This window comes from Carcharodon carcharias, chromosome 19 (assembly GCF_017639515.1).
Source record: "Carcharodon carcharias isolate sCarCar2 chromosome 19, sCarCar2.pri, whole genome shotgun sequence".
NCBI classification, from domain to species: Eukaryota; Metazoa; Chordata; class Chondrichthyes; order Lamniformes; family Lamnidae; genus Carcharodon; species Carcharodon carcharias.
The window spans coordinates 10,239,001-10,265,621 of record NC_054485.1 but is presented as its reverse complement, the minus strand read 5'-3'; positions in this window follow the sequence as shown (position 1 = coordinate 10,265,621).

Below are 26,621 nucleotides of genomic sequence, written 5' to 3'. Positions count from 1 at the left end.
CTTTACATTTTAGACTATTCTGCAAAATTACATTGAAGATCCTGGTTCTGTGTCATCCAAGGCCACAAAATTTGGATGCCCATATTTTCGGATTACTGGTGCTGTTTGGGGTCCAAAATGGTATCCATACTCTGCATGCACATTTCTGGTGTGGCCAGAAATGCCATTTTGGCGAGATCATCAAATGGGCATTTTTCTGAGATGGGTCCCTCCGTCTTGGACTCTAGGGGTAGAATTTTACGACAGCGAGATTTTACTTTCCTGCTGTCGTCAATGGGATTTATAATGTCTCGTCGCATTTTATGACCCTGTTCTCGCTGAAATGGGGCTGTAACATTCTGCCCTAGATGTGCGACTTCGTTCTTAGACAGAACATAGACCTACTCTGGTATCTGCTTAACACTTGTTTATTAGTACTACTACTACTCTCTCTCTCTCTCTTTCAAGTCCAACACATGACTGACTAGTGTCAGTGGTACATCATCATTTATGTCATACATCAGTATATCCCTTTTGTTAACTCTTCATACTACACTTCCCCCCAAGTACGCTATCTACGTTTTAATAACAACCATTGACATTATATTTCTGTAATTCCCTTTTTTACAACTACAGTTTCTGCTCAATTCCAACTCCCACTGTTCCTCTCCCCAAGTCACAGTCCTGGGGAATTCAACCTCCCCCCAGTATTCTTGGTCCTTGGGGAAGACGTCTTGGAGACGTCTTCTGCATCTGGTAGGACATCATCACCTGCAGAATAGGACAACACTTTATCATCATTGCTGTCAGGAAGAGAAGAAGAGATGATTTCCCAATGATGTTTCAGGAGGACTGTCTACTTTCTGTAGGCAGCGGTAACACAGCCACACTTCTCTCTGTGCAAGGTTGAAGGTTGCTCTATTATGCTCAATGGGAAGGATGCTGAGGATATAGAGATAAGACGGCTTCATCTCCTCTAATAGATGGATCTCCAGTAGACAATCAACCCTGGGACAAGATTGCTGGACAGGATTCCATGGCTTCAGAAGTGCTAAAGATTCTGCTGCAGCTTCTGTACTGACCTCCAGCTCTAGAGGGAAGAAGACTTCGGCTAGGATTGAAGTATGAATGTCAATTGATGTGCACATCTGGAAGGTACCAGCTCCTGAGCAATGTGATCCTCTATGGAATCTGACGTGGGCTCAGGCTCTTTATGCACAACAGGAGATAAAGTGGCCATACATTGGTAGATTCAGCGGAACTAAGATCTGAATGCGGTGGGGGGCGGGGGGGGGGGGTGGTGGGGGTGGTGGGTGAGGGGGGTGGTGGGTGCAATGAGTAGTGGTAATGTCACTGAACGAGTAATCCAGAGACCCAGGGTAATGATCTGGGTTCTAATCCTAGCACGACAGATGTAGAATTTGAATTCAATAAAAAATCTGGAATTAAAAGTCTAATGATGACAAAAACCATTGTTGATTGTTGTAAAAACCTATCTGGTTCACTAATGCCCTTTGGGGAAGGAAATCTGCCATCCTTACCTGGTCTGCATGTGACTTCAGACTCATAGCAAATGTGGTTGACTCTTAAATGCTCTCTGAAATGGCCGAGCAAGGCATTTGGATCAAAGTGCTGAAAAGTCCAAAAGGAATGAAACTGGACGGACCACCTGGCATTGACCTAGGCACCAGAAACAACAACAGCAAACTCAGCCCCGTTGACCCTGCAAAGTCCTCCTCTTGTGCCAACATTGGGAGAGCTGTCTCACAGACTAATCAAGCAACAGCCTGACATTGTCATCCTCATACCTTACAGATAATGTCCCAGATGCCACCATCACTATCCCTGGGTATGTCCTGTTGAACTGGCAGGACAGACCCAGCAAAAGTGGTGGCACAGTGGTATACAGTCAGGAGGGAGTTGCTCTGGGACTCCTCAACATCGATTCCGGACCACATGAAGTCTCATGGCATTAGGTCAAACATGGGCAAGGAATCTCCTGCTGATTACCACGTGCCACCCTCCCTCAGCTGATGAATCAATGCTCCTCCATGTTGAACACCACTTGGTGGAAGCACTGAGGGTGAGAAAGGTGAGAATGAACTCTGGGGGACTTCAATGTCCATCATTAAGAATGGCTCATTGGAACCACTACTGACTGAGTGGCCAAGTACTAAAGGATGTAGCTGGTAGACTGGGTCTGCAGCAGGTGATGAGGGAACCAACAAGAGGGAAGAGTATACTTGACTTCATCCTCACCAACTTGCCTGCCAAAGATGCATCTGTCCATGTCAGTGTCAGTAGGAGTGAGGCACTTTCCATGTGGAGACAAAGTCCCATCTGGATGTTTTGCAGTTATGCGTTGGGAGCAGTGGAAAGGGAGTGGCTTTCAGCAGGCCCCCAACCCCCTTCCCAATGTCGGTCCTTCTATCAGACACTGTGTGCCTCTGATCGAGGGATCCTCCTCCTCCTCCATCAGAGGTGACAAGCTGGCTGCACTGTTTTACCTGTTATGCATGCCACATGTCGACAGGCCCTGCCTGCAGCGGGGTTAATATCAGAGGTGGTGGGATGAGGCCCATGTGGTCATTAATTGGCTACTTAAGTGCGTCAATAGGCAATGGGGTTCTGATACACCACCATCCTGCCTAATTACCTGCCCTTCCCCCCCTCCAATCTCACCACCAGCGAGAGCAGCAGATTCCACCCACTGCATGGCAAGAAGTGTGAATAAATTGGGTGGAATTGTCCAAGATTTACCTGCCGGCCGCAATGGTGGTTTTTCACATGTATTGTCCCCTTCCCACCTAATAGATTAAGCACACCTGACATGTCGCCATCAGGCAACCTTGACCCCATCCCCAGCGCCAAGAGCACCACTGATGAGGACCCTGAGAGCAGCACCGTTGACGACCCATCACGGCGCTCACCCACGCCCCCCACCATTACAGCGACACACTCCTCGGTGGGATCTCGATGTAGCATAGTCTCAGGATCACAATCTGGTGAGCACAGCACACAATCTTGTTCCACAGCAGGTGGAGGTAGGGACACCCTTGGTCGCCAGCACTCGGAGGACTGCTGGAGGCAAGGAATATGCTGTGTCTGAGTCAGATGATGAACCGTTGGACTTGGTCCTCAATCAGTTGTTGGAGCTGCAAAGACAATCACGGGAACATCAGGAAGGGATGTCTAGTGAACTCCTCAGATTGCAAGGGATGATGGAGGAGTCCATCCGCCTTCAGTCTGAGGTGATAGCGCCAGCATGCCAATGTACTGAGGTCAACGCTGGCAGGATGGTGACTACCTTGGGGACCTTGGTCCAGGACATAGGTCCTTCACTTATGCGCAGGCTGAACTCCATCGTTGATGCCATAGTTGGCACCCAGCAGTGTCAACACGAGAGGGCTGCAGGGCAGCTCGATCTCACTGTTGCTCTCCCTTTTCCTCATGGGGTCAGACAGGGGCCATCAAGCACCCATAGGGAGGAGAATCAGCAGCTCAACACCCCAGGGCCATCCATCCAGGTGGCTTTGGGAATGTCCGGCCAATCCAAATCCCCTCTTCCTGTCACCCCCACAACTCCGGCTCTATATGCCAAGGAGGGTGCAGCTGGCCCACAGCAGGACACCCATACCAGGCCAGGGCCCTCCAGATCTCTGCCCTCCAGAAGACACATGTTGAAGTTGTCACAGACAGGGTGTAGCAGTCAATTCTGGGACAAGATGCTGTACAGGATTCTGCATCTTCAGAAGTGTTAGGTTGTATAGTGCGCAGCAAGCTACGATGATGCGCGACACCCTCTGGGGACTGTATTGTAGTGCTCCACTGGACGTGTCAAGGCACTGGAACCTCATTTTCAAGATGCCTATCGTTTGCTGCACCAAAGTCCTGGTCGTGGCATGAGTCTCTTTACACCATCGCTCAGCTGCAGTCTGAAGCTGCTGCACAAGCATCATCAGCCATGTACTCTGTGGGCAACCCTTGTCCACGAAGAGCCAACCCTGCAGCCTCTCTTGACCCTGCAAGATGTCAGGGATCTCAGACCTGCTAAGGATGTAGGATCATGGACGCTCCCTGGGAATCGTTCTGTAGGATGCATTTGCGGTGCTTGCACACCAGCTGAACATTCAGTGAGTGAAAGCCCTTGCGATTGACGCTCTTGATGGTTTATTGCCATGGAGATCTGAGCGCCAAGTGAGTGCAGTCGATGGCACCCTGCACCTGTGGGAAACCTGAAACCTGTGCAAATCCCAGCGCTCTTAATCCCTGGCTTTCCTGATCCCAGGCGAAATGCAGAAAGCTCTGTGCCTTCAGGAAGATGGTATCTGTGACCTCCTGGATATACTTGTGCTTGGGGGCTTGCGAGATCCCACACAGGTCACCTGTGGAGCCCTGGAAGGAGCCACTGGTGTAAAAATTGAGCACTGTGGTCACTTCCACGGCCACTGTAGCAGACGCCCTCCATGTCCCCGTGGTGTCAAATCCTGCAGCAGGTGGTGTATGTGACTGACCAGTTCCCTAGACATGCACAGTCTTTGGCGATAATGGCTCTCAGTCATCTGCAGGAGTGAGAAGCACCATCTATAGACCCTGGGTTTGGCGAAGTGCCTACAAGCGACGGCTCTCTGTGGATCTTCAGCTATGTGTGCAGCAGGCTTTGCTGCACCTTCATCTTGTCGGAGGTGCTCCACAAACTGGTGAGTCAGGCACCTCCGCCGCTCTCTTCTTCTTCGTCTCTGCTCTCTGTAAGCCATGAGGCATACCGCGAAATCACCAGGCTCCATGATCCTGATGTTCTCCTCCTGCAGGATCACAGAGAGAGGCGAGTGGGTTAGCATATGTGTCCTAAGAACCGCTCTTGGTTAAGACTGAAGATCCCTTTCCACATGCAGGTGAGCGCTGGCTATCACTTGGATGGCCAGTGTGTAGTGCACTTCATGGTTGTCCCAAATCCCACCCACCTCCACCCCACTCCACTTGACCGATTGGCGGCAGCTTCGGCCACTGGACTGCAGGCATTCTCCTAACCCAGACTGCAAGGCTGCTCTGTTAGCTTGAACCATGAGGGATACTGGTCCAAACCTGAATAAAGACATTGCAGGGGGCTGTGAGCGGCTCCACCAGTGACTGCGCCATGGCTATCTTTCGCAAGGGGATTGTGTAACTTGCCCGGTCGGCCAATTGTTCTGCTGCTCCCCAAAACACACATTAATTTGCAGTCAGTGCCCAAGAGGTGAAAGGTTCTGGAGCATTTGGTGTCACTTTCATGCTTTTGCGTTGCTCGAACAGGCAGAAAAGCTTCAGAGGCTCCGACTCCAAGCCTGTCAATGGAGCTGCGGCTGAACCGTCTCAGCTGTGGAAGAATTCTCATGTTTGACAATCTTTTCCAAGTGCGTGGCCCCTTCCCTTAACTCCACCCCCCTACCCACCAACCCCCCCCCCCCCCACCCAACCCCCCTTTCCCCCCTTCTCCCCACAAACATTTGCTTCTGTGCTTCCTTCAGTCTGTGCTGCCTTGCCCCTGTGACCCCCCCATCTTGGCCTGATCCACACTGGAACCCTTGCCCAGGCATCGCACTGAAAGCCACGGAAAGAAGCGACTTGCCCCCCCTCTACCCCCAACCACAAATGTGTGCCACCTCTTCTTTGATGTCACAATGCTCATGAGCGCTGGGCGAGGTTGTGTGCACTCACCTTGAAGTTCAGGTCACCAGATGCATGCCTCTTAAAGGCAGTCGTGGAGCAGGTTGTTCTGAAATCACAGCGATGTGGGTGGTAAATTTAACGTGTGGGGTGATTCTGGTGAGCAGGGCCTACAATGAGATGCTAAATTATTGAAATGAGTTTCCTGACGTGTGGCGGCCATTGACAGGTGGAGCGGACGATTGCAAATTGGTTTCACAACTACGCAAAAGCGATTTTTGGTCAGCTCGCCATATTGTCCGCTCATGCCCACCATTTCGCCCACCGCTAATGGGACTGGACGATTCCGCCCATTGCCTTCTTTCTTTCTAAAGAGAAGCAGTCCGATTGTACATGTGACTTTGCCAGGATAGTGGTCTTCCCCAAGGTGCCATTGTCTGTGCACTCATTGCTTCGTGGGTACCACATCTAAATGCAGGGATGTGCCATGACCAGAAAGGGTTTCCGTCCCTTATTGTGCAGCTAGCGTGCAACCGATCTCAGTGCATCATACTTTATCGATGGCCACTACCCTGGCAGCAGTCATGATGCCTATTGTGCACCAGTCCACTGTACCATCGCAAATTGAGCCATCATGAGAGATAAGAGGGTGGCTACTGGTGACAGGGACCCCTTGCCTCTTGACTCCAGTGGGCAACCCAACCACAGGGCTAGCATGCGTACGGGAGCCATACTTTCATACAAAATGTGACAGAAGAAGTGTGATGGGTATGCACACAGAAATGCTTGATTGGCAGTGCTATGAGAAAGTCTGTGGTCACTACCAAGGGGCATGAAGACGCCTGACACTAACATTGCACTGGACTTTGTGCAGGTTTTTCAGCCCATCCTTCCCACTGGGTAAGTGGTGGCCAACCCCATGAGAACACCTGTCGACCCGACCACGGTGCAGTGTCCGATGGCCAATGTCTCACTTTGCTTTGCACCTCACCCTCCAGTGAGCTAACATCTGCACTATCATATTCCCCGTGATCTGGCTGCAGGGCAGTTGTGCTCAGTGACTCACCACGTGCAGGCCCATCCTCTAATCTACCCTCTAAATTATTCAGCGTGTCAGTATCTGAGCTAGTGGCTGTGAGTGTCAGAGCAAGTGATGGCGTTTCTTCACCTTCAGCCTCTTATTCCTCTACCATTTCTTTCTCCTGCATCACTACCAGGTCAGCATTTTGCCTCTGCCTCAGAGATATGCAGGGATGACACACTAATTTCTATGTCCGAACATACAAGTGCTTTTTCAAATGTCTGCTCTCTCATGCTTCTAGCTGCTTCTCTCAGTTTAGTTTCTGTTTCTCAGTCACACCCAGACTTGGCAAACAGCACCCAGAATAGAGAGCAGTTAACAGACACACGTAATTATACACAAAAACAATTGAATACAGCCAGGTTACAGAAGAAAGGGATAAGGGTAGGCAGAGGAGAAGCCATAAAGTGCATCCTTAAACCATCTGCAGTTTGTAAGTTGGAGAAATTGTGGGATGAGAAGAATATGGGATGTGTGAAGGAGGGTTAAGCCTTACATAATGTCATCTTTGATGGCTTCAGCCCTGCCGCTGGCCACGACCTTAGTCCAGCAATGATGACAGGCACCTTCTCCATTGGGCTGAGCACATCCCATTGCGCCTGTTCCCCTCCAGTTATTTCCTGCTGCCTCCAGTTTTGCACCACCGTGTTGCGCACGAGAGAAGGAAGTGTGCCAGTTTGTTGGCTGATGTGGCTGCCACGGTTGAATAGCTGGCAGCGTGCACAAGCTGTGGGATGTGGGCGTGCAGTTTGTAGTAGTGCGAAGTCTGACAGTGTGAGGTAAAACTATGAATGAGGTGTGATTCTTGGTTGTGAGAAATGGTTGGCAGGTGAGTCAAGGGGAATTGACGCCTGAATTGAACAGCGTGTGTGGTTTCATTGTGAGGTTATGGGCATTTGAGAATGAATTCATGGACATTGACCATTTACGTGAGGTCATTAAACTCTTGCTGCACTGCATCCAGGTCCTCAGGACTAGACTGCTCACAGTGGCATAGAAGATAGGAGCAGGAGTAGGTCACCTGCTCTGCCGTTCCATATGACCATGGCTGATCCTCTATCTCAATGCCATACTCCCGCTCTCTCCCCATATCCCTTGATGCCTTCAGAGTCCTGAAGTCTATCTATTTCCTTCTTAAATATATTCAGTGACTTGGCCTCCACAGCCTCTGTGGTAGAGAATTCTACAGATTCACCACCCTCTGAGTGAAGAAATTTCTCCTTATCTCAATCCTAAATTGTCTACCCCGTATCCTGAAACTATGACCCCTTATTCTAGACCCCCCAGCCAGGGGAAACATCATCCCTGCATCCACTCTATCCAGCCCTGTCCGCATTTTATACGTTTCAATGAGATCCCCTCTCATTCTTCTAAACTCCAGTGAATACAGGCCTAGCCAGCCCAATCTCTCCTCATACAACAATCCTGCCATCCGTCTGCTATCACTGCTTGCACAGAATTTATCTGGCGTTCCTCTTGGTCCCCTGTGGCCAGAGGGCCTCTCTCCTCCTGTTCAGCTCCTTCACCAAAGATTCCGGTGCAGCATCATAGAAACTTAGAGCAAGCTTTCTGCACTTTTGCACCATATTCATCCTTCTTGCAAGTCAGATACTCTTCCCCTGTCATTTCCAGCACCTTCTGAAGCCCGAAAGTATCTTCCCTTGGGCTTGGCTTCCAATCAAGGATTGAGGAGCAGGCCACACGACAAGATCGGTTGGATCCGCGATGCTGGAGAGGGGCGTCTAATCCATCACTCTGGGATTGGGGGGTGGTCTGGGCTGATCTCAGGACCCGAGGGAGGGGGATTGATCCCAGAGGCCTGGGAAACGCGGCCACCCATAATTAACCCTGCAAAGCACGCTAAATCAGACTCTTCCAGCCTTGTTAGAATGTTTAAAATGCCAATCCACCTAGTGGGACTGGGCTAACTGCCTGACCGCTTGAGCTGCCTCTGTAAAATCAGCGGGTCGGAGCTGGCTTCCTGACTTAATTGGAACATTTTCCAGTTAACCCTCACCTGCACCCAATCCCATGCATTCATTCATGTTCAAACTTCTCCCTGTATTCCAGTGATTTGTGGAATTAAAACTATCCAGTCTCCATGGAAACCGCTTGTGTTGCAAGCATTTGACTCATAGGCCACAAGATGGCAGAACGGTCTTGTTTAGTTTACTAAGGATTGCTGCATCTTGTGCTGACCAGCTCACTAAGGGTTAGTGGATAGATATTATTTTAAAATAAAAATAAAAATATGATATTTTTAACTTCTGTTTGTTACAAAAAGATCTTGTTCCAATGAATCTCAAGGTTAGAAAATATTAACTTTAAAAAATATACAAAGAGAAGCAAACGGCTCCAAAAAACATTTTGATAATTTCCTCAATTTTTTATGATTCTTTTCTGATAAAATAATTGAACTAAATATCACTATTTGTTTTGGCTGAGGAAGAAAATGGACCAAAGGCTCAAAGTAATCATATTAAAGGGCTTTTGTCCTTTTGTCTATGACATCTTTGGCAATCTCTCCTTTGCCTCCACCTATCACTGGCCCTCTATCCAGCTCTATCTGTCCCACCCCCCTCTACCAGCTTATATTCCACCTCATTTCTATATTTCTTTAGTTCTGATGAAGAATCATGCGGACTCGAAGCGTTAACAGTGTTCCTATCCGCAGATGCTGTCAGACCTGCTGAGTTTTTCCAGCTATTTTTGTTTTTGTTTTACATCAAAGGGCTTGTTCCTTAAAGGGACATTACTGTATCACAATTAGTCTCTTATTCTTTGGCAGGGCATTTCTAAACAAGGTGCCCCAATTTAGCCTGGACCAACGATTACCCAGTGGTTCTATATTACACTGGCATGAACAATCGTTTTTAACACCGGTACTTATATTTGCTTTTGGCAATGTTGAATGACTGAATTTTACCAGCCCAAGTGTTCACAAGGATTTACAAATACAGAATCATAGGTGTCAGGAAGATACAATAATTGTCCTAATGTTATTGGAATGTATTGTTAGCTAGTGTAATAATGGGGTCTGTGTGTGTGTGTGTGTGTGTGTGTGTGTGATTTAATTGAATTAAAGGCAGCTGATCTGAAGGCTTTGAAGAATTAGAAGATAAGCTAGTTTTGAAATGTTAAGTAGGTAGACATTGGTGTAAAGGGAACATTTGCATTTTTAAATAAACCAGATTAGATTGTTTTCAAAGGAGGGGGCGAAATGTGTTGTCTAGCCAGTTGAGGCTCAGAAACAGTGTGTTTATTTTTCCTAAAGATTACTGGTAAAAATTAGTACTATGGGAGATTTTTATTATCAGAGGGGTTAAGTCCAAAGACATAGTGAAACAATGGGAATTTGCATTCAAAAGGGAAAATATGTATAAAGGAGCAAAAATTGTGTGTAAGGGGAGGCATTTTAAGATCTAAAAAGTGAGAAACCGTCCAGCATCTACTCTTCAAGCTGCTGTCTACAACAAACAGAGGTTAAGAAAACTCACTTTGAATTGGGTTTTTCAGGGTTTCTTTGCCTGGATCTTTTAAAATCTATGTGTCTTACCGTTGCCTTAACGAAAGTGTAACAAGGGCTTGAATCTTCGGCTTGGCGAGTGGGGGGAGGGGGGGGGGGGGCGAGGCCCACTCGCCGGGGCATAAAATGGCGCGTGGTGATGTCAGGCGGGCATCCTGATGTCACTTTGCGTCATTTAGGTTTTCAGTTTGGCGGGTACCCCGCCGATCTGTCAAAGGCCTGTTAAGGCCATCTAAATATCAATTAAACTAATAAACTGAGCTGCCTATCCAACCTTAAGTTGGCGGGGTAGGTGAAGAGCCCAGGCAGCCTTCACATTTTTCATGGAACCTCATCTATGGGTGGGATGAGGTTTCATGAAAGATTTATAAATTAAATAAATTTTTTCATTAATGTTCATTGACATGTCCCATCTCATGTGCGCATGTGCGAAAGAGCACAGGCCCCGACTCAGGGGGCACCCCTGCACCCCTGCCCGCACATGGAGCACTCAGTGCTTCAGGGCACACGTCACGCTGGGTGGGCCTTAATTGGCTCGCCCACATGAAATGGTATTGCGGACCCAATCGGGGGCACCAATCGGGCCCATGTCCACCTCCACACATCCCCCCGCCAACAGGGGCAAAATTCTCCCCTAGGAGTTAGACTAACCAGGGGATTTAGAAGTTATCATTGTAGTAATTTGTAAATCTATGTATGTATTTAAAATCATTTCTTCTATTAATAAACGTTTAATTTAGTTTTGTAAGAAACCTATAAGACTTGGTGGTCTTATTACTACTGAATTCAAGGCACACGTCTCAAAATTTATACAAAAACAGGTTGTGGCAGTTGTTTCAAGTTTCCCTCCGAGAGTTGAGCAGCTCAGCATTTACCATCCGCTGTGTCATAACAATAGGGTGAAACCTTCCCAGTTAGAAGAGGGACAGAAATAGGAGCAGGAGTAGACCACACGGCCCACGGCCTGCTCCGCCATTCAATATGATCATGGCTGATCTTAGGCTTCAACTCCATTTTCCCCACCCGCTCCCCATATCCCTTGATTCCCTGAGAGACCAAAAATCTGCCTATCCCGGCCTTAAATGTAAAAAGATGGAGAATCCACAACCCGCTGGGGTAGAGAATTCCAAAGATTCACAACCCTTTGAGTGAAATAATTTCTCCACATCTCAGTCCCCTTATCCTGAGACTGTGCCCCATGTTTCAGGCTCCCTGCCCAGCGGAAACAATCTCCCAGAAGGGAAAAAACAGCTCGGACCGGTACATTAATTTCCCAGTTTTACTGGTGTTCCATTTGAAGTTATACAAGACCAGTTTGGACCAGTATTCTTATTTTCCAGTTTTTACTGTTTTTTTCCTTCTGGATTAGCAGCTACCCTGTCAAGCCCCTTCAGAATTTTATACATTTGAATTTTTAATGAGGTCACCTCCCATTCTTCTAAACCCCAGAGTATATAGACCCAGTTTAGTCAGCCTCGCTATCATGGGACAACTCCCTCATCCCAAGGACCAATTTAGTGAACCCTCCCCAATGCAAGCATATCCTTTCTTAGATGTGGAGGCCAAACCTGCACACAGTGCTCCAGATGTAGTCTCACCAGTCCTCTGGAGAAGAGTTAGAAAGCAAGACTTGAAGGAAATTTAGATTTGAGGGTGCTGGCGCGTTCCCACTTCCAGGTGATCTTGCCGAATGTGGCTCATCAAAAACAATGGCTAACCATCCAGCAGCACCAGCCAGACAATATAAATAATTAAGTGCCCAATTGTCAACGGATTGGGGAAGCTGTCAGACAAACCCCTCACTGAGGCATATCCTCAACAGGTGCCCAGTGGCTGCCTGGTGATGTAAAAGGTGTGGGGGGATTCGCAAGGCCTCTGGAACCACTGCAGTCCATGTGGTGCAGATATACCCACAGTGCTGTTATCCAGGGCGTTCTGGAATTTTGACCCAGTGATAGTGGAGGAACAGCGATCTAGTTCCAAGTCAGGATGGTGTGTGGCTTGGAGGGGAAATTGCAGGTGGTGGTGTTCCCATGCACTTGCTGCTCTAATCCTTCTAGGGGGTAGAAGTTGCAGGTTTGGAAGGTGCTGTCGAAGGAGGTTCGGCTACTTGGTGCAGTGCGTTTTGTACAGGGTACATGCTTCTGGCACCGACACTCAGTGGCTCATGTTTTACCTTATGCCATGACATTTGGAGTCAATATTGAGGACTCCCAAGGCAACTCCTTCATGACCACTTTGCTGCCACCTGTGGTGGGTCAGGACATACCCAGGAATGGTGATGGAGAAGTCTGGGATAATGGCTGTAAGGTATGATTCAGTGAATATGACTACATCAGGCTGTTGCTCGAGTGATCTGTGGGGCACTGGTCCCAATTTTGGCACAAGCCCCAAGATATTAGAAGAAGGTCTTTGCCAGGTTGACTGAGCATGATGTGCCAGTGTCATTTCCAGGTCCGGGTGATCCATCCGATTTTATTCCTTTTTGAGTTTTTTGTTGTGGTTTGGTACAACTGAATGGCTTGCTAGGCCATTTCAGAGGGCAGTTATGAATCGACCATATCGCTGTAGGTCTAGAGTCATATGTAGACCAGACCAAGAAAGGATGGCAGATTTCCTTCCCCCATAAAGAACATTAAAGAACCAGATGAGATTTTATGACAATCCAATAGGTTCATGGTCACCATTACTGGGACTAGCTTTTAATTCCAGATTTATTAATTCATTGAATTTATATTCCACCAGCTGCCCTGGTAGGTTTTGAACCTGTGCCCAGAGGATTAGCCTGGGCCTCTGGATGACCAGTAATGTTACTGCTACACCACCTGCCTCTTCTACATACATAGGGAACTTCTGCCTTGACCCACCATCTTCCAAATACTAAATTATGCATTTGAAATCTTAATTTTGTCGTGCTGAAACCTGAAATTCATGAACTTGTTCTTTAAAACAATACAATGCAGCAGTAGGCTTCACTGACTGTATGTGTTATCATACCTATGAGTAAACCAAATTTGAGACAGTTGACAAACAGATGGGTCATTTAGAGCCAGCTAGCTCAGTATAGCATGAGTCTCTTATTCTCAGGATAGTTTCGGGCCCCATGTTGGGCTGTTTAGTGGAACTGACTCAAAGAGCTGAATGGTCTACTCTTGTTCCTCTGTTGCTATGGGCAGAATTTTTCGCTCGGCGTGTGGACAGGCTCGAGTGTAAATAACGCCCGATGACATTGGGCTAGTGTCCTGACATCATCACGCACTCGTGCGATATTTCACTCGACGGGTGCGTGCTAAACTCAGAAGCGCGCCCGTCGACAATTAAGAGGGCAATTAAGCCCAATAATAACGCAATTAACTGGGATTTTTCCTTATGAATCGGCCTGGTGGCCTTTGCATTTTTCAGGAAACCTCATCCAAGGGCGGTATGAGGTTTCTGCCATCAAGTTAAAAAAAAAGATAAAAATGTTTGGACAGAATTTTCATGCTGTATATGTTCAGGTGACTGGTGCTGATACATGGGTATTTTTTCCTCAGTTTTTAAAATCTTTATTTCTTTGGTATTTAAATTCTTCAGCTCTCTGAGGTATCTCTCAGGGATCTTTCTTTCCGCACTCTCCCACGCCAGCCCTGACTTCAACACTCGCCCTCTTCCTGCCCCCCACTCCCAACCCAGGCAGCGCTGATCGTATCAGTGAGTGCTTCACGCTAGCTGGCTGTTAATCGGCCAACCATTGTGAAATCGGGGTCGGCGGTCCATTTCCCGACCGATCCTGGGCCTGCCGAACGCGCTTGCCCACCAAGCTGAAAGTTCAGGCCTATTTTTTTTAACAGCGAACTTCTGTTTTATATGTGGTTGCCAGGCACTGAGGTCAGAAAATTATCTGGTTAATGTGAACATCTGGAGCCAAACAGCTGCAATTCCCTGGTTTACAAGAATGAATGAGAGTAGAGGGGAAGTTACCAATACAGTAATATCTCCGTTGAGAGAGAATACACTGATAGATTCAATGAGCGTAGAAGCAATAAACTTGGAGCATATGGAAGGAATGCCGATGCCTTCTAAGGCTGAAAGCTACATGGAGAAAGATTATAGCCAAAGTCATGATGTCTGAATGACTCGTCCTTGAAATTTAATTGAAAGGTACACTCATCCAATTCCGAGCATAATTGAAGCTGGGGAAGTAGCTCTGACAAAAGGAAGCACACGGAATGAATCACTTCTTGGGGTTCGCCAATATCTCTGTGAGACCTGTCGTTGAAGTAAACATCTCAATGTAATGTTGTTAGTGGAAGATGAAAAGCAACTCACAACAACAAATTGCATTTATCTGGCATCTTTAATGTAGTGCAATGTCCCAAGGTGTGTTTGGGAGTGAAATCAAATAAATTTGACACCAAATCACATTAGGATATTGGGATAGGTGACTGAAAGTTTGCCTAAAGAAGTAGCTGTTGGGAGGCATCATTAAGGAAGGAAGAGAGGTAGAGAAGCAGGGTGTTTTAGGGAGGGAATCCCAGACTGTAGGGCCTAGTTGTAGTTGAAGGCATGGCTGCATATGGTGGCGTGATGATCATCGGGGATGTACAAGAGACCAGAATTGGAGGAGCACTGATGAGGTTTGGGGGAGTTCACAGAAAGACATGTTGAAATAAGTTGGATAAGCATTGAGGAATGACAACCGGGTAATTTATGTTTTTATAGTTAACAGCTGGTTCTTTTTGCTCTTCTTTTAGAGTTTTATTGCATCCATGCACATAAATTATATAACCCAAATTTTAGAGTCATAGTGTCATAGAGGTCTACAGCACAGAAAAAGGCCCTTCAGCCCATCGAGTCTGCGCTGGTTAAACAAGTACCTGACTATTCTAATCCCATTTTCTAGCACTAGGCCCATGGCATTGCAAGTGCACATCCAAATACTTCTTACATGTTATGAGGGTTTCTGCCTCTACCACCCTTTCAGGCAATGAGTTCTGGATTCCCACCACCCTCTGGGTAAAAATATTCTTCCTCACATCCCCACTAAACCTCCTGCCCCTTACCTTAAATCTATGCCCCCTGGTTATTGATCCCTCCACCAAGGGGAAAAGTTCCTTCCTGTCTACCCTATCTATGCCCCTCATGATTTTATACACCTCAGTCATGTCCCCACTCAATCTCCTCTGCTCCAGGGAAAATAACCCCAGTCTATCCAATCTCTCCTCATAACTAAAACTCTCCAGCCCAGGCAACATCCTGGTAAATCTCCTCTGTACTCTCTCTAGTGCAATCACATCCTTCCTATAATGAAGATTCCAGAACTGCACGCAATGCTCTAGCTGTGGCCTAACCAGCGTTTTATACAGTTCCAGCATAACCTCCCTGCTCTTATATTCTATGCCTCGGCCAATAAAGGCAAGTATCCCATGTGCCTTCTTAACCACCTTATCTACCTGTCCCGCTACTTTAAGGACTGGTGGACATGCACACCAAGGTCCCTCTGATCCTGGGTACTTCCCAGGGTCCTACCATACATCGTGTATTCCCGTGCTTTGTTTATCCTGCCCAAGTGCATCACCTCACACTTATTCAGATTAAATTCCATTTACCACTGATCAGCCCATCTGACCAGCCCATCTATATCCTCCTGTAATCTAAGGCTATCCTCCTCACTATTTACCAGCCCACCAATTTTCGTGTCATCCGTGAACTTACTGATCAACCCTCCTACATTCAAGTCTAAATTGTTTATATATACCACAAACAGCAAGGGACCCAACACCGATCCCTGCGGAACCCCACTGGATACAGATATCCAGTCACAAAAACATCCCTCGACCATTACCCTCTGCTTCCTGCCACTCAGCCAATCTTGGATCCAATTTGCCAAATTGCCTTGGATCCCATGGGCTCTTACCTTCAGTCTCCCATGTGGAACCTTATGAGAAGCCTTGCTGAAGTCCAAGTAGACTACGTCAAATGCATTGCCCTCACCTACACACTTGGTCACCTCTTTGAAAAATTCAATCAAATTAGTCAGACATGACCTCTCCTTAACAAAACCATGCTGACTGCCCTTGATTAATCTCTGCCTCTCCAAGTGTAGATTGATTCTGTACCTCAGGATTGCTTTCAATAGTTTCCCCACCTCTAAGGTTAGACTGACTGGCCTGGTTTATCCCTTCCTCTCTACTTGAATAACGGTACCACATTGGCTGTCCTCCAGTCCTCTGGCACCTAACCTGCAGCCAGAGAGGTATTGAAAATTATTGCCAGCGCTACTGCTATCTCCTCACTCAACAGCCTGGGATACATTTCATCCGGGCCTGGAGATTTATCTACTTTTAAGCCTGCCAGACCACTTAGAACCTCCTAATTTTTTATGTTAATTTATTTAATTATATCACTGTCCTTCTGCCTGATTTCCATACCCAATCATCCATCTCACTTGTGAACACCGACACAAAGTATTCATTTAGAACCCTACCTACGTCTTCTGGCTCCACACACAAATTACCACTATGGTCCTTAATGGGCCCTACTCTTTCCCTAGTTATCCTCTTACTCTTAATGTTCTTGCAAAATAACTTTGGATTTTCCTTTATTTACCCTGCCAATGTTTTTCCATACCCCCTTTTTGCTCTCCTAATTTCCTTTTTAAATGCCCCCCTATACATTCTATACTCCTCTCGGGCTTCCGCTGTTTTGAACTCTCGGTATCTGCCATAAGCCTCCCTTTTTCTCTTTATCCAATTCTGTATATTCCTCAACATCCAGGGTTCCCTAGCTTTGTTGGTCCCATGCTTTTTCTTTACTGGAATATGTTGGCCCTGTATTCTCCCTATTTCCTTCTTGAATGAGTCCTACTGCTCTGACGCAGATTTACCTAAAAGTAGCTGCTCCCAGTACACTCTAGCCAAATCATATATGATCTTATTAAAATCGGCCTTTCACCAGTTTAGAACTCTGATTTCTGGCCCATCCTTGTCCTTTTCCATAACAACCTTGAATCTAATGGAGTTATGATCACTATCTGCAAAATGCTCCCCCACTGATACCTCTATCACTTGCCTGGCTTCATTCCCTAAAATTAAGTCTAGGTTCTCTCTTGTAGGATCTTCTATGTACTGGCTTAAAAAGCTCTCCTGGATGCATTTTAAGAATTTCGCTCCCTCTAAACCTAATCACACTATGACTAACCCAGTTAATGTTGGGGAAGTTGAAATCCCCCACTACTACTACCCTATTATTTTTACACTTCTCTGAAATTTGCCTACATATCTGGTCTTCTATTTTTCTCTGACTGTTTGGGGGCCTATAGTACACTCCCAGCAATGTGATTTCTCCTCTTTTGTTTTTATGGCTTCATTTGAGGAGCCTTCTAAGATGTCATCCCTCCTTACTGCTGTAATTGATTCCTTGATCAATATTGTGATATCCCCTCCTCTTTTACCTCCTTCCTCTGTCTTGCCTGAAGACCTTATATCTTGGAATACTGAGCTGCCAATCCTACCCTCTCTCAACCATGTCTCTGTGACAGCAATGACATCATACTTCCATGTGTTAATTTGTGCCCTCAACTCATCTGCCTTATTCATCAGGGCTCCTTGCATTAAAATAAATACCATCCAACCTTGCCAAACTCCCTTGTGCCTCAACTAGCCTATAATATCTATGCCTTCCAGACTCACTTGCTCTCTCTTCTAATTTTGGCTGTGCATCTCCCCCTGCTGAACCTCCTCTCAGGATCCCATCCACCTGCCAAGTTAGTTTAAACCCTCCCAAACAGCACTAGCAAACCTCCCCGCAAGGATGTTGGTCCCATTCCAGTTCAGGTGCAACCCGTCCACCTTGTACAGGTCCCACCACCCCCAGAAACGGTCCCAATGTCCCAGAAGTCTAAAGCCCTCCCTCCTGCACCATCTCTGCAACCACACATTTAGCTGGACTAACCTTCTATTTCTATACTCACTGGCATGTGGCACCAGAAGTAATCCAGAGATTACTACCTTTGATGTCCTGTTTTTTAATTTGCTCCCTAGCTCCCTAAATTCTGTTTGCAGCACCTCATCCCTCTTTCTACCAATGTTGTTGGTACCAAAGTGTACCACAATGTCTATCTGTTTGCCCTCGCCCTTTAGAATGCCCAGCAGCCATTCAGTGACATCCTTGACCCTGGCACCAGGGAGGCAACATACCATCCTGAAGTCACGTCTCCGGCCGCAGAAACGCCCTGTCTGTTCCCATTATTAGCGAGTCTTCTACCACTGTTGCTCTTCCCCTCTTTTTCCTCTCCCACTGTGTAGCTGAGCCACTCACAGTGCCATGAGCGTGGCTGCACTCCCCAGGGAAACCATCACTCTCACCGTTTTCCAGCACAGAAAAACGGTTCTCGAGCGAGATGCACCCTGGGGATTTCCTGACTACCTGCCTGATACCTTTCTTCTGGTCACCCATTCCCTCTCTAAGCTTTAACCTAAATTATTCATTTTTATTGCATTGCTAAATAAAAGTAATATCACCCGCAGACAGCAATTTGCTTGTCATGGGAGTATTGTGAGATTCCCACTGAATCATAAAATGGATTGAAAATATTTTTCACTATAATGTGCTTATGAGCTGCAAAATGAGGCAAATTGCCACATGAATAATAACTGTTGCTCTTAAGGAAGTGTTAGCATGTTAGATTCTCGAGGTAACTTAAAGATGAAACAAAGTAGATTGCTTCAACTCTGCTATGAATGATTGGCCATTGTTTCCTCTATTCATAGTGCCACAAGGCACCGAGCTATTACTATAGCCCTGAGGTCACCCTTGTAATATTGACCCACTGACACTGTTCCCAACTGTCTATTATTGAAGGAATCCCTGGCACCAACACTGACTGTGTCCTTTGTCTGTTTGGTGCTTTTTTACAATCATGTCAAGTTTCCTTAGGTTGAGTAGGAGATCCAAATGCGCTACAATGTAGCGCAAAGTAAAGTGAGTTATGTTCTTTCCAAGACAACACATCATTCTTTTCCTTTCAAACGTTCCAAATGATTCTCAAATCAAAGTAGTCCTACATTGCTAGTTAAAACAGCGAGACTGTGGGACTGAAAGACTAAAGCAGTGAGACTGTGGGACTGAGAGGTTAAAGCAGCGAGACTGTGGAACTGAGAGGTTAAAACAGCAAGACTGTGGGACTGAGAGATTAAAGCAGTGAGACGTTGGGACTGAGAGATTAAAACAGCGAGACTATGGGACTGAGAGGTTAAAGCAGCGAGACTGTGAGACGGAGGTTAAAGCAGTGAGACTGTGAGACAGAGGTTAAAACAGAAAGACTGTGGGACTGAGAGATTAAAGCAGGAAGGCTATGGGACTCATGAAAGTATAATAATTCTCAATATTGGTGCAATTTATTGTAAAGGCAGGTTAGTAGTGAGGTTTGGATTTTGTGTGTGTGTGTGTGTGTGTGTGTGTGTGTGTGTTTTAATTGAATTGGAGACAGCTGGTCTGGATGCTTTGATTCATCAAAAGGAAGCTAGGTTTGCAATGTTAAATAGGTAAACATGGCTGAAGCTTTAGAATGTGGTGAGGAAAATTTGCATTTTTAGATAAATCTGGGTAGTTTGAATTTCAATGAGATGGTAGGATGTTACACCCATCCAGAGAAGTTAGGCTAAGCAGTGTGTTTATTTTTCAGAAAGGTTACTGATAACATTGACACCATGAAAAGTTTTATAACATGAGAAAGGTTAAATTCCAAGGCATATGGGAACAATGGGATTTACATTAAAAGGGAGAAAAATGTATAAAGGAGCAGGCATTATAAGATCTATCAGAAGTGTGAAAAGCCTCCAGTATTTGTGCATTAACTCAGCTGTCTACAGAAACTGAGGCTGGAAAAAGCCACTTTGAATCCGATTGTCCAGGGCATTGTGTTGACATGCCTGGATCTGGTTAAGTCTATTTGTTTTACTTTTGCCTTAAGGAGGGTGTAACTGGAAGCCAGAATAATTAGGGGTTTTAAGAGTTATTACAGTAGTAATTTGTAGACCTATGTACATGCTTGAAACCTTTTCTTTTGTTAATAAATGTTTAATTTAGTTTTCTAAAAAAAATCTCTGAAGTCTGGGTGGACTAATTACTACTGAATTCAGGGCATGCATCTCAAAATAAATACAAATTGCAAAACCGTTGTGACTGTGTGATCAAGTTTCCCTTGTGGATTTGATCTGCCTGGCACACAGTATCTGCAGTGTCCTAACAGAGGTTAAAGCATCGAGACTTCAGGACTGAGAGATTAAAACAGCGAGACCATGGAATGGAGAGATTGAAACAGTGAGACTGTGGGACTGAGAGATTAAAACAGCAAAACTTAGGGAATGAGAGATTAAAGCAGTGAAACTGTAGGACTAAGAGGGGAGCTAAGTGTTTCACTTTGATTTAGATTACTGTAGAAGCAGCTCAGAGAATGTTCATTCCACTCATTCCTGGTAAGGGCTTATCTTATGAAGAAAGGCTGAATAGGTTTGCCCTAGACACATTGGAGTTTAGAAGAATGAGGTGATCTTACTGAAACATAGACGATTCTGAGGGGGCTGGATAGGATACCGGGAAAATGTTTGCTCTTGTGGAAGAAACTAGAACTAGGGGATTTTTTAAGAATTAGATCTCTCCCTTTTAAGACATGTATGGAGGAGAATTTTTTTCTCAGGGGGTCATTAGAGAATGGAATTCTATTCTATAGAAGGCAGTGGAGCCTGGGTCTTTAAGTTTATTCAAGACTGAGTTAGATAGATTTTTATTAGGCAAGGGAGTCAGAGTTATGGGGGGCAGACAGGAAAGTGGAGCTGAGACCACAACCAGATCAGCCACGATCTTATTGAATGGTGGAGTGAGCTCTGAATGGCCTACTCCTGCTCATAAGTCCTATGTTCCAATGCTACTCTTCGATGCTCCTTCTCAGGTCCCCAGTCTTACAGATGCCAGCATTCAGCCAATTCGATTCACTCCATGTGATATCAGGAAATGGCTAGAGGCATTGGATACTGCAAAGGCTATGGGCCCGGAAAAAATTTCGGCATTTGTACTGAAGACTTGCTCCAGAATTAGCCACACCCCTAGCCAAGCTTATCCAGTACAGCTACAACACCGGCATCTACGCAGAAATGTGGAAAATTGCCCAGGTTTGTCCTGTCCACAAAAAACAGGGTAAATCCAACCTGGACAATTACTGCCCCATCAGTTTACTCTTGGTCAACAGCAAAATGATGGAAAGCATCATCAACAGTGTTATCAAGCAGCTCTTACTCAGCAATAACTTGTTCACTGACACTCAATTTGGGTTCTGCCAGGATGACTCAGCTCCTGACCTCATTACAGCCTTGGTCCAAACATGGACAAATGAGCTGAACTCCCAAGGTGAAGTGAGAGTGACTGCCCTTGAGATCAAGGTAGCATTTGACTAAGTGTGACATCGAGGAGCCCTGGCAAAACAGGAGTCAATGGAAACCCAGTGGAAAACTCTCCACTGGTTGGAGTCATACCTAGCACAAAGGAAGATGGTTGTGGCTGTTGGAGGTCAAACATCTCAATCTCAGGACATCACCACAGGAGTTCCTCAGGGTAGTGTCCTAGGCCCAGCCATTCTCAGCTGTTTCAATGACCTTCCTTCTATCATAAGGTCAGAAGTGGGGATGTTCGCTGACGATTGCACAATGTTCAGCGCCATTCACGACTCCTCAGATACTGAAGCAGCCCATGTCCAAATGCAGCAAAACCTGCACAACAGGCTTGAGCTGATAAATGGCAAGTAACATTCGTGCCACAAAAGTGACAGGCAATGACCATCTCCATCTAGAGAGAATCTAACCACCTCCCCCTGATAGTCAATGGTGTTACCATTGCTGAAATATATCATTGATCAGAAACTGAACTTGACTAGCTATGTGAATACTGTGGCTATAAGGGCAGATCAGAGGCTGGGAATCCTGCGGTGTGTAAGTCACATCTTGACTCCCCAAAGCCTGTTCACCATCCACAAGACTCAAGTCCGGAGTGTGATGGAATACTCTTCACTTTCCTGGATGAGTACAGCTCCATCAACATTCAAGAACATCCATATGAACACACAAATTTGGAGCAGGAGTAGGCCATTCAGCCCCTTGAGCCTGCCCTGCCATTCAATAAGATCATGGCTAATCTGATTGTAATCTCAACCCCACATTCCTGCCGATAACCTTTCACCCCCTTGTTAACCAAGGATCTATCTAGCTCTGCCTTAAAAATATTCAAAAACTCTGTTTCCACTGCCTTTTGATGAAGAGAGTTCCAAAGACTCATGGCCCTCAGTGAAAAAGTTTCTCCTCATCTCTGTCTTAAATGAGCCACCCCTTATTTTTAAACAGTGACCCCTAGTTTTAGATTCATCTGAAAGAGGAAACGTCCTTTCCACTCTCACCCTGTCAAGAACCCTTAGGATCTCATCTTGGAGTGAGTACACAACAACATTATGCTTGCACTCTAATGATGCTCTCTGTAAGAGATACCTGTATGTCCCCATGGTGTCCAGTATTGCTAAGCTCTGGGAGTGGTGTTTTAAAATGTAAAAGCTGCCTTCAGCACTGCACTTGAACTCTCTGCTGTATCTCTGCCTGAAACCAAGTAGTTTTTTTTTAAACTCTTATGCCCCTTGGTCTTGTTTGTTATGCTGCAAAATTCCACCATAAAATCCCTCCCTCTTGCCCAGGGGAATAGTCTAGTTGTAACAGATAACAGTGAGGGAAGCACCAGCTAGTGGCAAATGCCTCTGACCTAGAAAGCGTAGCTGGGATTAAGTCCATGGCATCCTCCTTTTTGGGTTTAGATCAGCAGCAAGGCAATCATCCAACCTCCTTCCAACTTCACTATTGGGGGAAGGCATGGCTACCTTATTCACACTGGGCAGCCCAAACCTTGTCACTCATGCGGCAAATCTGGTCATATGATGGCCAACTGCAGCACTGTCCTCTGCAAGAATTGTAAACAGGAAGGGCACCAGACAAAGGACTGCAAACAGACTAAGTGCTGCAACTTGTGTGGTGAGGCAGGCCATCTATACAAGACCTGCCCCAAACGCTGCTTCACTTATGCACAGGTGGCCAAAATCAACGAGGCAAGCAGATGAAATGGTTAGTGTCACTACTACCAAGGACACTTGCAAACCTCCACCCACCACGACCTCCAGCGAGCACAATAGGACGAAGGAGGAGACAGAGAGAGACGAGACAAAGGGAAACATTGAGGCAGCAGACAGCCAAACAACTGCACTGCCCCCTGAATCTCCCACTCCTCAGCAGAGCAAATCAATGGAGGAGGAACCAGCAGACAATCAACCGGGAGAGTGGCAGCTGGTGAAGAGGACCAAAAAGGTGAAGGGGCTAAGAAGGGACCAAGTCACTTCCCAGATGAGTGGCAAGAGGCCACTCCCATCTGACATGGATGACAAGGGCTGCTGCTCTTCTGACAAAGAAGGGCAGGGGTGGCACCTACAGAAGAAGCAGCAAAGCTCTAGGGAGCTGGAGAAGGAGACACCCAAACTCCAGAACATTGGAGACAATGAAGAGACCAGTGCACCCCAACTTTGCCCTCAACTTGAAGAAGCCAGTGCACTCCAGCCCCAGGAGGCTGGAAGCAGTGAAATACTCAGCGCACCCCAGCTCCGGGAAGCCAGGAGCAGCAATGCCCCAGAGGGGGAATGGATCAGAGAGACTTCTCCAACAGAGAACAATTCAAACCTCGCTCCTTGCATGAACCCCCCAATGCTACCTGAGTGGAACATCTCCAATGGGGCAGTACAGGATAGTTTCCTCAGTCCATCCAAGTTGAGATAATTTGCAAACACTATGGGCATGCAGGAGCAGACCAAAGGACTGGAACTCTCAAAGACAACAAGTCCATCAAACAGTGGTCACCACGTAATGCCCTAGGGGCCCTGTGGGAAAAGGAGAGGGTGGATCCTGTGGGGTGGTTCCCCGAGCAGACTGTCAAAGTCATTTGGCAGAATGCCTCATCACCAGAACTTTCCAACAAGCACCAAGATGTAGCTTGGCTGGTGGTGAGAAAGGCCCTCCCTGTCAGATCCTTCCAACATGCCAGGAGTCTCACCCCCTCTGCACGTTGCCCTCGAGGTGGCTGTGGTGGGGAAGAAACCGTTGTTCACCTCCTTGTGGATTGTGCCTTTGCAAAGAAGGTTTGGAGAGAGATGCAGTGGTTTTTGTTGAGGTTCATCCCGAGCAGTTCTGTGACACAGGACTCTGCGCTCTACGGGCTGTTCCCAGGGACACACACCGAGACAAACATCAACTGCAGCTGGAGGATCATCAACTCGGTGAAAGATGCTCTTTGGTCTGCCTGAGAATTGTTGGTCTTCCAGTGCAAAGAGTTGTCCCCGACCGAGTGTTGCAGACTGGCACATTCTAAAGTCCAGGACTACGTGCTGAGGGGCACTAAAGCTTGGGGCAGCCACCGCAAAGGCGCAATGGGGGAAGGTCACTGTCTAAGACCTTTCTGCCACAGTGCACCGAGGGGCTGGGAATTGTATAGACCTCTTGGGCTGTATGGCTCACAAGGAATGTATACAGTGAATACCAAATGTATCATAATTGTATTGAAGCACCTCCAGAGTGCAACATGATCTAGGTCGATAACTTGAATACCATTGCACTGCCTGACTGTAATGAAGATATTGAAATGTCTGTAATATTCATTGATTTTATTGAAGCACCTTGTGATCTGTGTGGAAAAGTTGAATATGAATGCACTTTTTTGTGATGGCCATTTAGAAATGTTTTGTAATGTTCTTTCAGATGTTTTATGAATAAAGTATATTTTTACAAAATAAAAAAGATGGTATCTTCAGTGTTGCTTTGACTCAAAGGGATGAGTGTTACTGTTGAAACAAGCCAACAATTTTAACAGAAATCGGGTCTCATTTTCCATGAAAGGGAACATTTTCAGTACCAGCCTGCGTCTAATGGGTTTTGCTGAAAATTTGGGGCAATGGGTGTAATTTTTTTTTTCAACTCAACACTAAACAGTTTTTAAATCAGCTTCTGAGATCAGGTTGGCAGAAAATGAGAAAGAGCATTTCACCTTGATAACAGCTGTGCTGTAAATAGTCATTTATTTTCTATTGTATTCTCTGGCTGCTCAGCAATTTGCAGATTTTGTTTGTTTATTAGCTTCTCAAATACTTCAGGACCCCTAAAATATGACTGATGTTCTGTCACTGTGCAGAAAGGTCACACATGCACAGAGAGAACAAAATAGATTTCTGTTTTGTATTCGGTGACAGCAGCAGACACTCTCGAGAATCCCTGTTAAGCCGTGTATAAAGTCTGCATTAATTCAATGTATCCTTGGTATTTTTGTACCCAAAAGTGTTGAATTATTGCTCCTTTACATTAGAGAGGAAGAGGCTGTACAATGTGTTAAGTGCTAGTTTGCACTGTGGGGCAGATGGTATAATTTATTGTTAATACTGATGCAATCACACATACATGTTGTTGTTCCCAATGGCAGACATTTTTCACAGCGGGAGAGAAATGGAAGCTGGGGCTGTTCCCAGTCTCAAACTCACCTCTGGGATTGGGGGAGTTGGGGAGGAACAGAATTGGGTCACAATTTTCAACGTTTTAATTGGCGTGGAGAAAGGTTTGACAGTGAATTAGCAGCTGTGGGGGCAGGAATGGAGGTGGGCCAGATGAAGTACAAGCCAGATTAAAACTCCCCATGGTAGCCATCACTGTGGCTGCCATGTGAGTGGTGAAGGTTCACAGAGAAGATTGCCATTGAGCCTTTACAGAACCACAGGATCTTTACAGTGTAGAAGGAAGACATTCGGCCCATTGAGTCTACACTGGCTCTCTAAAAGAGCATCCTACTTAGTCCCATTCCCCTGCCCTATCCATGTAACCTTGCACATTCTTTCTTCTCAGATAGCAATCCAATTTTCTTTTGAGCATCTTGATCGAACCTACCTCCACCACATCAATGGGAGCAGAGATCAAGATTTTGGGATTAGTCCACTGGGAAGGACAGAACTGGGATGGACCACGTATCAGAGAAGGTGAATGCATCAGGTGAATGCAAGGGAGGAATCCCATATCATCCGGGAGACAGCAGGTCAGGCAAGCACATGAGAGGGGGTGTGCACACTGGGGAAGGAAAGTACAACAAAGTTAACATATGAGAGAAATAAGGCAGATTGGGGTCAGTGCATCAAGTAGGAAAACAGACAGAAGCCAACACAAGAGGGAAGTAAATCAGAAGGAGGAACACATTGTGGATGAGCAAGTGAGGCAGGGGCCCTGCAGTTTGGAGAGAGAACATAATTGTTCTGAACTGTTAAAACTAGCCTCTGTGCTATACATTTGCCAACTGGAC